The sequence below is a fragment of the Lissotriton vulgaris genome, chromosome 7 (genome assembly GCF_964263255.1).
Source record: "Lissotriton vulgaris chromosome 7, aLisVul1.2, whole genome shotgun sequence".
Classification (NCBI taxonomy): Eukaryota; Metazoa; Chordata; class Amphibia; order Caudata; family Salamandridae; genus Lissotriton; species Lissotriton vulgaris.
Window position 1 is genome coordinate 1,294,691,989 of NC_141695.1, and position 11,446 is coordinate 1,294,703,434.

Genomic DNA, 11,446 nt, shown 5'->3' on the forward strand with positions numbered 1-11,446 from the left:
TGATGCCAGAAAAGCTGAGACCCTTCCCAGCTCTTCTAATCCAGAAGGAGACATGCCTCCCCTCGAGGGAACCAGAGACGATCCTGACCTCATCCACCTCGCAACTGAGAACGAAGATGTGGAGGATGATGAGGATGAGGATCCCTCTGGGGATGAGGCAGATAAGGGACAGGTAGAAGTCGTTAGACTAAGCAGGTCCAACTTAAGCAAGCATGACAGTGGTACTGGGGGACCCCCGGGGCCACTATCAGGTCAGCTTAACATTGGGAATGGACGAGCCCGATCTCTGTCAAGAGACTCTGGCAGATCCCTTCAAACCAATGGCTCTCACAACTCTTCTCAAAGAGGGATGACGTCCCCTCAGAGGAGAGTGTACGAAGCTAAGGAAAGGGCAGCTAATCTGAGGATTGAAAGGGAAGAACTTGCCCTGGCCAAAGAGAGGCTTGCCTTTGCTAGAGAGCAACAGTTAAGTGGGGCAGTCCCCACTGGTGGCAGCATTGTGCCTAGTAATAGGGAAAGGAGTTTTGATACAAAACACCTTGGTAAGATAGTGCCCCCCTTTAAACAAGGGGACGACATCCACAAATGGATTACTGCTTTGGAGAGGGCCTACACTGTGCAAGGAGTTCCCCAGAGTCAGTGGGCAGCTATCTTGTGGCTCTCCTTTGATGGTAAAGGTAGAGATAAGCTCCTCACCACAAGGGTGGAGGATGCTAACAATTACCAAATCTTGAAGAATACACTGGTTGATGGGTTTGGTTTAACCACTGAACAATACAGGATGCTGTTCAGAGACACCCAGAAAACTCAGTCTCAAGATTGGACTGACTTTGTTGATTGTGCCACTAAGGCTTTTGAAGGCTGGCTACTGGGTAGTAAGGTTACTGATTTTAAAGGATTGTATAATCTAATTATAAGGGAGCAAATCTTAAATAATTGTCAGAACCAGTTATTACACCAGCACCTGGTGGACTCTGATCTGACCTCTCCACAGGAATTGGGTAAGAGGGCAGACAAATGGGTCAGAACCAGGGTTAGGCCTAAAAACCAGGGTGGTGACCAGAAAAAGGAATCAACCAAGCCTCAAGAGAAGGGTGGGGATAAATCCACAGAGAAGACTTCCCAATGGCCCCAAAACTCCAACAAGGGTGGTGGGTCCCAGAACACTCCTTCAGAACAGAAGAAACCTTATTGCCATACCTGTAGACAGGTGGACCATTACAAAAGTGATGCCAAGTGCCCTAAAAATAGCAATAAGGAAAACATACCCCCAAGTAACACTCCCAGACCTCCTGTTACCACTAGTGGTAATCCCCCAGGTGGTGGGAGTGCCCCCAAGAATGTGGTGGGCATTACTTTGGGCCATCAGGAGGACTATGGCCTAGCCAGGTTCCCTGACCACACTCTTGTCTGTGAGACTGGCATGGGGTTTGCCAACTTCACTACTGGACCCCACATTTTGGGAAAGTATAGACAAGAAGTTTTAGTGAATGGTCAGAAAGTTGAGGCATTCAGAGACACAGGGGCCAGCCTCACCATGGTGAGTGACCATCTGGTCCCCTCTGCTCAACTGACCCCTGGTTTTACTTATCAGGTGACAGACACTCATGGAGTGAAGAGAAGGCATCCCATGGCAGTAGTCAAGCTCAGCTGGGGTAATGTCACAGGGCCCATGAGAGTGGCAGTGACAGATAACCTACCTGTAGATTGCTTACTGGGGAATGACCTGGAACTCTCAGCATGGGCTGAGGTGGAGCAAGAAACTCACTCCCGAATGATAGGCCTATCCAGACAGGTTAGTGGGGCAGTAATAGCTACAGCCCCAGTCCAAGCACCATTCCTCCCTGAAAAGGTTGGAAGGGCAGTGGTAGCCACTGCCCAGGCTCAGACAGACTTTCCAGAACAGGATAGGAGGGCTGTGACAGTCACAGCCCAAACACAGACTGAGTGCCCTCCTGAAAAGGTTGGCAAGGTTGAAATGGTCTCAGCCTCTACTCAAACAGATAGTGAGGTTGTGAAGCCTGAAACAATGGATCACTCCACTCAAACAGAGAGCATTGAGGAGGAAGAAGAGTCTTCCCCCTCCCAGACACTAGGTGAGAGCCAGCCTCCTCAGGGAACTGACTCTACCCCTGTTGAAGGAACTGCCCCAGAGGTAGTCAGGCCTAGCCTGGCAGAGCCCCTGATGGCAGTGGACCCTTCCCAGGTGGGACCCAGTCTGGAGCAGGTAACCTGCACCTCTCTACCCTGCCTCAGTCAGCCCAGGGCTGAAGAGATCAGGGAGGCCAGTGGTGGACCCAAAAGGGCCCCCTGTCCAAAAGAACCCCTTAATCAGCAGATTAGGATCACTGAAGCTGGTAAACCTAGCCAAGTGAAAATAGAACAGACTCCTGAGGGATCCCCCTTAAAAATAGTTAGGGAACTCCCACAGCTAGACACTGTTGGGCACAGCCAAACATGGGGCCTAAAAACCCCAGACCTGACCTGTCCCTCCAGTAAGCCAAACAGAGGGACTCAGCCTCCAGCTTTAGGTAGCCAGAGGCTGACCCTGAAAGCTCAGTGCATCTCAGCTAAAGAAAGGAAGGCACACATGATGAATGGTGATTGGAGGAAGTTGAGCCCAAAGGTAGAGGAGCCTCACTTCAGTACTCCATCCCAGCATCAGCCTTCTTCTTTCCCAAGACACACCAGAGACAGAGATTCCCTATGGTGGAGACCCTCAGATACCCTTAGGGTGAGGGGTTGCCTAGTGGACCATGACACAGGGGGAAACCAAGCCAGAGCTGGTCCTTCCTTATATGGCCACTTAGGTGATAGAGGCTTACCTGGACAAGGATAGCCTTATCTCCTTTCGTTTGGGGGGGGGTTGTGTAGGAAGGTACATCCTGACTATGGTTGCCCCCAACTTTTTTGCCCTGTGTTTTAGCTGGTTTTGGACATAGTCGACCTGGGACCCTGCCAATCAGGACCCCAGGCCTACTGCTCTCTCTTTAAAATGGATTCCATGTACCCTAGGTACATTTCCAATTGGTACTGGGCCACCTTATCAGACCCCGTAACGCAGGGCATAGGTGTACCCAGGGCCGCCAGGGGCTGCAGCATGTATTATGCCACCCCTGGCTGGCCTCCTAAATTTGACACAACTGGCTGCATGACAGCTGGGGCAAAGTCGTGTAATCACCCTTTGCTTTAGGTGTAGTAGCTCTATATCTAACCATACAATGGACACCCGAGTTCCTATCAGTCACTCCTATGGCAGGCCTTGACAATCCTGAAGGCAGAGTGCGTGGGCTCGTGTGAACTAGGTTCTGGCCCGAGCCGAGCCCGGTTGCAGCTTGCGGAATCAAGACCCAATGGCTGTTCCATGATAACGCGTACCACATCGGTAACTTCGGTGTCGCGTTATCAAGGCATGTCGAGTAAGGTGTCATACGAACCGGGATGCTGCCCCCTCACCAATTCTGGCGACGAGGTTAGCATTCCGCCCTTCTAGAGGGACACGACATGTACGTAACTGTGAACCCCGGTTAAAGTTAACTAAAGCCTCAGCTCCACAAAATGGATGCTGCCACCACAGACACGAGTCTGACCTCCTGCTGCTGGGAGTCCTTCCAGCGAGGAGAGCTTGGACAAAGGGTTTCCTGTCGAGGGCGGTGTTCGCACCGTCCCAGACAGGGTTTGTGTATTCTGGGTAGGTAGGGCTTTTGCGAGAAGGTGACTGCGGAGTGGCACCCCGGTGCTCACTACGCATCTGCCGGTTAGAACCAGTTCCAGGGGCACCAGCCCTGGCCTGGGGAAAGTCCGGCAGGGGAGAGGGGTGTAACTACCCCCCTTCCTGGTCCCACCCTTAGGGCAGGACCTAGTCATGTACCCACCCCTTTCTTTAGGATAAAGACCGGAGCGGGGACCCTTCCAAATTAGATCATCTTTGAATCAAGAACTACTTTCTACGAAAGGACATTCGAGACTCTTCTCAAGATTTCTCCCTTGTGACTAAGGAGTAGTCACCCTGCATCAGCGGGCACCATCTAAGAACTCTGCGGTTTGCTGCAAGTCCTTCCTCAAGGATCCGACGGCCCAGCTCGACGAGAACCGGCTTCCCTGGCACCTCTGACCTCTACCCACGTCATCAGCTCAGCTGTGATCTGTGGGTGCGACGAGACCTCGAGGGACCGGCCATCATCAAAACCTGCACGCTTTCTTAACCAGCACGACCATCGAAGTAATTCCCTGGTGAGTGCTCTGGGGTCCAAGAAGCCCCGACCCTGAGCCGCTCCAGCACCGAAGTGCAGTCTCCCAGCATCTCCACGATCTGCGTGGGGCCCTTCTGCTCGCTGCTCAGCACGTTGTCTGGTCACTAGCCGCTGGCTTGTGCCCTTCTGTGACGACATCCGACAATCAACACTGCTGGTCTGGTTGCTCCAGACTGGCCCTTGCTTCCATCTTTGAGAGAAGCACCCCGGACCCTCCTGGTCCACTCAAGACGCCATCTTAGGCCCACCACGTGGCCCTGAGATCTGCCAAGGCTTGTTGCCCCATCCTGGGCCCAGCGACGCCGACAGCATCATCCGTCGTGGGACAGCTCGCACCTCCACCGTGGTCGCCGACAACGCCTCCTGGTCCGTGAGACTGCAGAGCCTAGCGTCGCCCACTCACCTGGTCGAGGTGACGGCCAACCGGTGCCTTCCTGGTACCCTCTGACTACTGGCTAGTAGTACAAACTTGGTCCCCTCTGCTTTCAGGTATCATCAATCTCTGATCCAGGCTTGGATCTCTACGAACTATTCATCACTGGTCGCCGGCCAGCAACTCCTTTTCTTCCGGCTCCTGGCTCGTCAGCGAAGACCCCGACGCCTGTAAGACTTGTGCAGCCGCAGCCCTCGTGGCTAGGTAACTCGGCATTTCGGTGCCTGCATAGCCTCTTTACTCTAGGGTCCCGAGTCCCTCGCTTCCGACTTGCCTTATCGGGTCCGCCCGAAACCTTACACTTTCCGTGTCCTCGGACACTTGTGTTAAATGTGCACTTGAAGTATTTTCCTAAGAGATTTGGTTTGTGCTAAGTACCCTGTCCTCATAAAGAGTACAGGGCTGTTGTGATTCTTAATAAATATCCTGTTTATTTTCATAACACTTGTGTGGTGTCCTTTCACTTGGTGTTCAAGGGGTACATGTGTGGTAAACAGCTGGCTTAACACGCCCTCTCGAGTCTTTAGCCTTAGACTGCTCGTATCCACGCTACTAGGATAGCTGGTCTATAGGTTGACTTACAACCAATCACCATAAGGGTCGTTTGGAACGATACATAGCGGTCGCTAGAATAGCGAACGCTGCATATCGGGCCAACTTCTCACAATTATGTTCTTTAGTTCCTGTTTCTCATAAACACTTTTACGTTTTAACTCTCTGCCTCACACAGGTGCAGCCCTGGAGGCCTTTTTATGTTCCCTATAACCGGTTCCAATGTTGACTGATCATTTTTGAAAATGATGGTGATGAAAACCAAACTGTTCCACAGTTGGCAACATCGGCCTAGAAGCCCTGGTGAAGAGGTCTGAAGAGAAAGTATCCGGCAGGATTGTAGACTTAAATCAATGCACTGAGGAAATGAAGATGAAACATGGGTATTTTGGAAACTGGTGGAAAATGAAAGTTTGAGGTAACTTACAAGTTAATAGAGTATGTGTTGCTTTTGTAGTTAAGTAATAAGTAATCAACTGAGTAGGGAGGAGGAATTGTTTATCGTCCATTCATTTCCCCATTTTTAATATTTAGGTAATCGAGTGGTGGAATGGACACTTGTAACTGCTAGACCTTTTGGTTAGCATGAAACACCCTCATAAACGCTATGTTGTTCGAATGCGGTATATTACTGTACTCCGCCCCACATTAGCGTTGTGGCATTATCATCGGATGTCCAATTACGTGCTGTATGCCAGCCTCGCCCAGAGGCAACCTCAGATTCTGGCAGCAGTGTCCAGAGAAGAAAAAATAATAAAATATAAGGGAAAATTTGTTAAAAAACAAGACTTAACCTGAAGAGGACTTTATTGAAAAAGATAAAGTTAGTCCTTAAAAAAGTGGTGGGTATAGGTTTGGGAACAAGTTACTGGATCTCACTATACCACTTTATGAATATGAAAATTTTGTAGTTATCCAGATATCTGGGCTTTAAGTGGAATAAAAAAACTGGGGGCCTCTAAAAGGGGAGTGGCCAATGTAATTAAGGATGTGGCATAAAACAGGTAGGCTAAAATCTGTGCTTAGCAAAGTGTGCCGCCAGAATCGTATTTTGCTGTTTCTGTGACTGCATTCAGATATTTGATACAACAAATAACATCATACCTACAAGTCAGGATGATTGGCTTTGTCAGTGGTTGTTCGTTGCATAAGATAAATAAGCAGCAACTATGGCTTGTATTTAATTTTGAAAAAGCTTCCACTTAAAGCCCTGGTGACCACGAAAATGTTGCTGCTCCTGACTTTCAAAAAGAGAATGGAAAATCCAGAGAGAAAATGACTCTCTTTAACCCCTCCCCTGCTGGTGACGGAACCACTCCGTCATCAGCCGCGGTCGCGCAGTGCTGATGACAGAGCGGTTCCGTCACGGCCCGCTCGGCAAGCCTGCGCGGCACAGATTCCGCGCCTGCGCTGAGCGTTCCATTGAGCGGGTGGGCCGTGACGGAACCGCTCCGTCATGAGCACAGCACAACCGCGGCTGGTGACGGAGCGGTTCCGTCACCAGCATGCGCCCGCCGCGCGGCCGCCCCGCCCCCTTAGCACTGCGGCGGAATAGCCGCCGCAGTGAAGGGGTTAAAGGATTTCCCTTCCTCGACAACGCTCCCCTGGCATGACGTCATGCCGTATCTTCTCCAATAGTGAGAAGTGAGCAGTGTGAGCACACAAACATCGATGTGCCTGCTGTTACTGAAGTCCATGGAAAAACGGACTGCCTGTGCTAGGGCATAAAACAGAGCCCAATAGGGACCCGTTTTGAGGCCCCCCCTTTAAAAAACTGCTGGTGCTCAGCACCGGTGAGACCCGGCCCACTTAAAGCCCTGCCAGGTATCAAGAAAAGGCTTTTCCACAGGCGGCCCTTGTTTGGTAGAGCCTTTAAGTCACAGCCTAAGTAACATGCCCTTGACATATACACACACACACACACAGGTATCAACCTCTTAAGAAAGGCTTTGAATGCCTACGGGTCATTGGCTGCGCCCTCCCGGCCTCTGAGTTGCACCTGTTTAGGTCCGCCACTGACTTGCAGACAATGCAAGAAGCAAAATGATGCAGAGTGTAATGAATGGGTCCTGAGTCACCAATATCTCTCGTTTATTCATTGGCCTTGATGTAGAATGGGGGCCTCCTGAAGGTGTTATATAGCGCGAACTCGACCCGAAGGTATCAGAGCACTTTACATGAGCACCAGTTAGTTGCATTACAGATGGACATTCTGATTTTTTTTTATGCACGGAAAGATTAAGTAATTTGCCCAGAATCACAGGATGCTAGAGCCTCCTGCCAGACTCGACCCTGATTCTCCAGTGTCAAATTCGGCCGTTCTAGCCATTAAGCCACGCCCTGAGCTGCAGGGGCCCATGTTATGTCCCCGATGGCTTCCTGGTGTGGAAATCGAAGTATGGAGGTGAGGGGAGAAAGGTTGTGCAGACCAAAGGGTACATGCTGATGAGAGGTGGGGGCTGGCGAAAGAAAGAGGGGACAGGTTGGTGTGAGAGGCAGGACATGGCGATGAGGCAGGGAGGTATCGTGGAGTTGTAGGGTTATTCCCCCAGCACAGGCTGCCCTGGTATGACTCGTCCCCCAGTCCCTCCTTCGCAGCGGGACCTGGGGAGGGAGCTCCCGCCCTCACCCCCTCCTCCTCAGACGCCCAGCCCAGGAGATGCGCTGCACTGATGATCCGAGCCACGGATGATGCCGGAGTCCTGTCAGGGAACCCTAGGGGCGGGTACCCAGGCAGCGCCCTCTCTTCATCCGCTGCAACAGGCAGGCACGTACTCCTCACTAGACAGTCCGCAGCGCATGCCCTGAATCCTCCTGAAGCGCTTCATGCTGGGGCTTCTGAGCACCATCTATGAGGGCACATCTGCCAACAATTTGTTGTTAATTTTTTTTTTTGAGAGAACATAGTGTTCGTAAATTATATTTTTGCTAAACTTTCCCCCCCCCAGAACATCTGTAGTTGCATTTGTGCATTTTTGGGACCGTGGGGGAGATAAAGGAGCGGGAGCGGAGGAAGGAGAGTATAGTGGCCTCCCTGCAGGCCCAGGGGACCCTGGTGGGGAGACCGAAGGTGAGAAGGAGGGAGCCAATATCAGCAGTAAGGCCCCCCAGGCCAGGACTCTGCCGAAGACCGAGAGCCGCCTGCGGGGGAATGACGGGCCCCCACACTTGCGGGTTCTTCAGAGCACGAGAAATCCTGAGGGTCAGCTCCCGACCCTGGCATCTGAGGTCCCCGACCCTCCGGAGGATGGAACGTAGCGCCGAGAGTCGGTGCAGGGGGCTTGTATCCTCTCCCCCATTCCCCAGGAAGAGGAACCCAGGGGGCTCAGTGGCAAGGTATGGCTCATCCACAGCGTATCACAAGACGGCGAAAGGACCGGGTGTTTAATATGTACAAGGCAGATTGTATGTCCCTGCTTCGCTTTGCACGCCCTGTGATCTTGGGCATGTTGTGCGCACGTGTGTGCAAAATGTATTTATGGCAAGGGACGGTATTTTTTTATTGGGTAATACAAAGCACTTTGGAAACAGGTGGTGCCCCTAAGTACTCGCCTGCAGTCGTGAGTTCTGTCATATATCAGAGTCTCAACAAGACCAAAATGTCCTTAAACCTTTTTTTTGCGTCTTCGTGAATGTACTAGTTGGTGTTCACCTTTTACCCTTTAATGTTTGCGAGGCCTGTTTGCGGGCTAAAGAGACCAGAAACGGGCGCTCGGCATGACGTTGACTTTTGTCTTTTTCTGCCGTCCCACTTGGCCGGCCTCGACCTGCTATCCTTCTGGCGTAAAAGGTTTATTATCTTTATGGGGCCATCTATCTGACCCTATAAACACCAGAAGGAAGTCAGGGCAGTCCGTCCAAGAGGGACGGCAGAAAAAGAGAAAAGTGTACGTCACCACAAGCTCTTTCCCAATGGCATAGCATAAACGGTGACGCCCGCCAATAGGAAGGAGGGGCGGGGATTAAAGCCCGCTAGTGAAAGCTCCCCATAATCATTAAATCTCGCCAGTGAAACTGCGCATGCGCAGCCATCCCAGGCACGACCTAAAAAAGTAGCTAACAGTTGCAAACCGGACAGCTTTGATCCTGTAAAGACAGGCTGTATAGGTGTTTTGCAAAGTATGCATTCTATGCTTTGTGCAGGCAATGTTTTTGGCATTATCAGTGAAATCACCAGCAAAAATCGACACACTAAACCATAAAACAAGCTCACAAACAGTCAGAAAATAACCCAACCACTGACCTGTCAAACCAGCCTTTCTGTTGCTGCAAGGCGGCCCTGATTAAAGCCCCCCTGCAATTATGCGAATTTCCGCGGTTTTATTTTCTCATAATTATAGATTTGCCACCTAAGCCATCGTTTGCTGCATATTCTTTAGATTTAAAAAAAAAGTTTCTAGATTAACCGAATCAAAAAGTTACTAAAATAAAAACGTGGCAACATGTGTTGCTGCACCATGACAGGCCCTTTGCAACTTTGCAACTTACCATCGAGGTGAAACATTTGCCCAACTGCGTTAATGTGTAAAAATGACAAAAAATGTAATAGTGTGACAACATTTGATATTACCGCATAATTTACCTAGCCTTGCCCCATAATTTAGTCAACCCTGCGCAAAGTTTGCACTCTCCTGCCACATCACTCAAGTGACCCTGCCTATAGGCTAGTTCTATTCTAGGTGCCCACAGGAAGGCTAGACCATCGTCAGAGGGGGGGCTTTTTTTGTTGCAGATTTATATAGAGGGAACTCGACCCAAAGGTATTGGAGCGCTTTACATGAGCACCATTTGCGTTACACAAGAATACGTTCAATTGTTGGTAGGCACGGGGCGATTACGTGATTTGCCCAGTATCACAGGAAACTGGGCCTCTCACCAGGCTCGAACCAGGTCTCCCAGTTTCTTAAATCGGCCGCCCTAGCCACATCCTATCAAAAGGTCCTCACCTGACGAAAACAGTAGCAGAGGAGAGAGATCGTTAATTCCGTGTTTGCAGCCTATCATCAGCCCTCACAGCGCACTGTACATGCGCCCTCTCAGGCCCCGCCCCTGGCACTGCCACCATACCTCTATCGTCTGAGGGTGAAGCCTCCTTCGGCGCAGCTGCTGCTGCCGCTCCCTCGGGGCCGCGTGCTGTTGTTGCGCAGATTCCGTCTGCAGGGGGAGAGCAGGCACCGGGGGTTTCTCTACTGAAAGTCGCCGAGTGTGGCGCAGATTCCACCACCCCTGGGGATGCCACGGAACCCTCCCTTCGGCGAGGGTCAAGAGCAGGCCAGAGGCTGATGCAGGACGAAGGGGCGGACTGGGGAGGACTCGGGGGAGGGGGCGATACTCTCAGACACATTCTAGCGAACAACAGATATTTCACAACAGGCAACAGCGTTTTAGCATCAACAGCCGGGTAAGGGGCGGGGGCGACTGGTGGAGGCAGTAACTGGGGGGGCGCCTGGTGTCAGCCAGTGGAGGACGACGACCACCACCACCCCCCAAACCTAAGATGCCTTAATGCGCTTTAGTTTTCAGACGTCTGAGTTAAACGAGTTCGTTCATTCAGGCTGAGGCAACATGCCAGTATGACAGCTTGGCAACAACGAGCGAGGGGCGGGAAGGGAGTAATGAACCAGGCGCAGCGCATACGCCCATCCCATTTCACACAGAATGCTTGACTGGAGCGGAGCAGCCTAATTCGAGTTCACTCCCAAGTACCTTCCGTTTCCATGCACCTCCTTTCATCCTCTTCATCTTCGCCTCTCCTTTGAACTGTTTGCCATTACTTTTACCCCTCATTTCTCCTTTGTTTCCCTCAGCCTACACATTGCTACTCTAGACTCCATGCATATCTCCTCACTCCTCTGCATGAGCCTAACTCTGCTCTTGTGCCTCCTACCTCTCCCCTTAAACTTGACTTCTTGCCTGTGTGGAAGAATTTTTTTAAAAAAAATATTTTTCTGTAATAAAGAAGAATGAATATGAATGTTTTATGTTGGATCCACTACACAAAAGATGATTTAAAATTACAGTTAAACGAATTTATTTACGAGGTATTAAAGTGTGTTTATTAATTTGATTTAATTATGTCACATTTATGTGAAAAAACCACTGTGGATAAAATAGATACAGTTTCTATCATTCATCCCTGTATTCAGTCCCTCCCATCTAAACGTTTGAAAGTAAAGTTTATTGAAGAGAACATGCAAAAACATTCGAA

General features: G+C 50.6%; 1 protein-coding gene across 6 annotated transcripts in view; it reads right to left on the reverse strand.

Annotated features, from left to right (window-relative positions):
- The window catches only part of LOC147703524 (membrane-spanning 4-domains subfamily A member 4A-like), a 1,156,223-nt gene extending 1,145,541 nt beyond the window's left edge, over positions 1-10,682 (reverse strand). For 3 of the 6 annotated variants that reach the window (XR_015297582.1, XR_015297581.1, XM_086931891.1), the window contains exon 1: positions 10,306-10,657. The gene's annotated coding sequence lies outside the window, so the exon portion shown is untranslated. Of the gene's footprint in view, positions 1-10,305 lie in introns of all 6 variants that reach the window. The other 3 variants (XR_015297583.1, XM_086931893.1, XM_086931892.1) reach the window with 2 other exon arrangements.
- Positions 10,683-11,446: the final 764 nt, after the last annotated feature.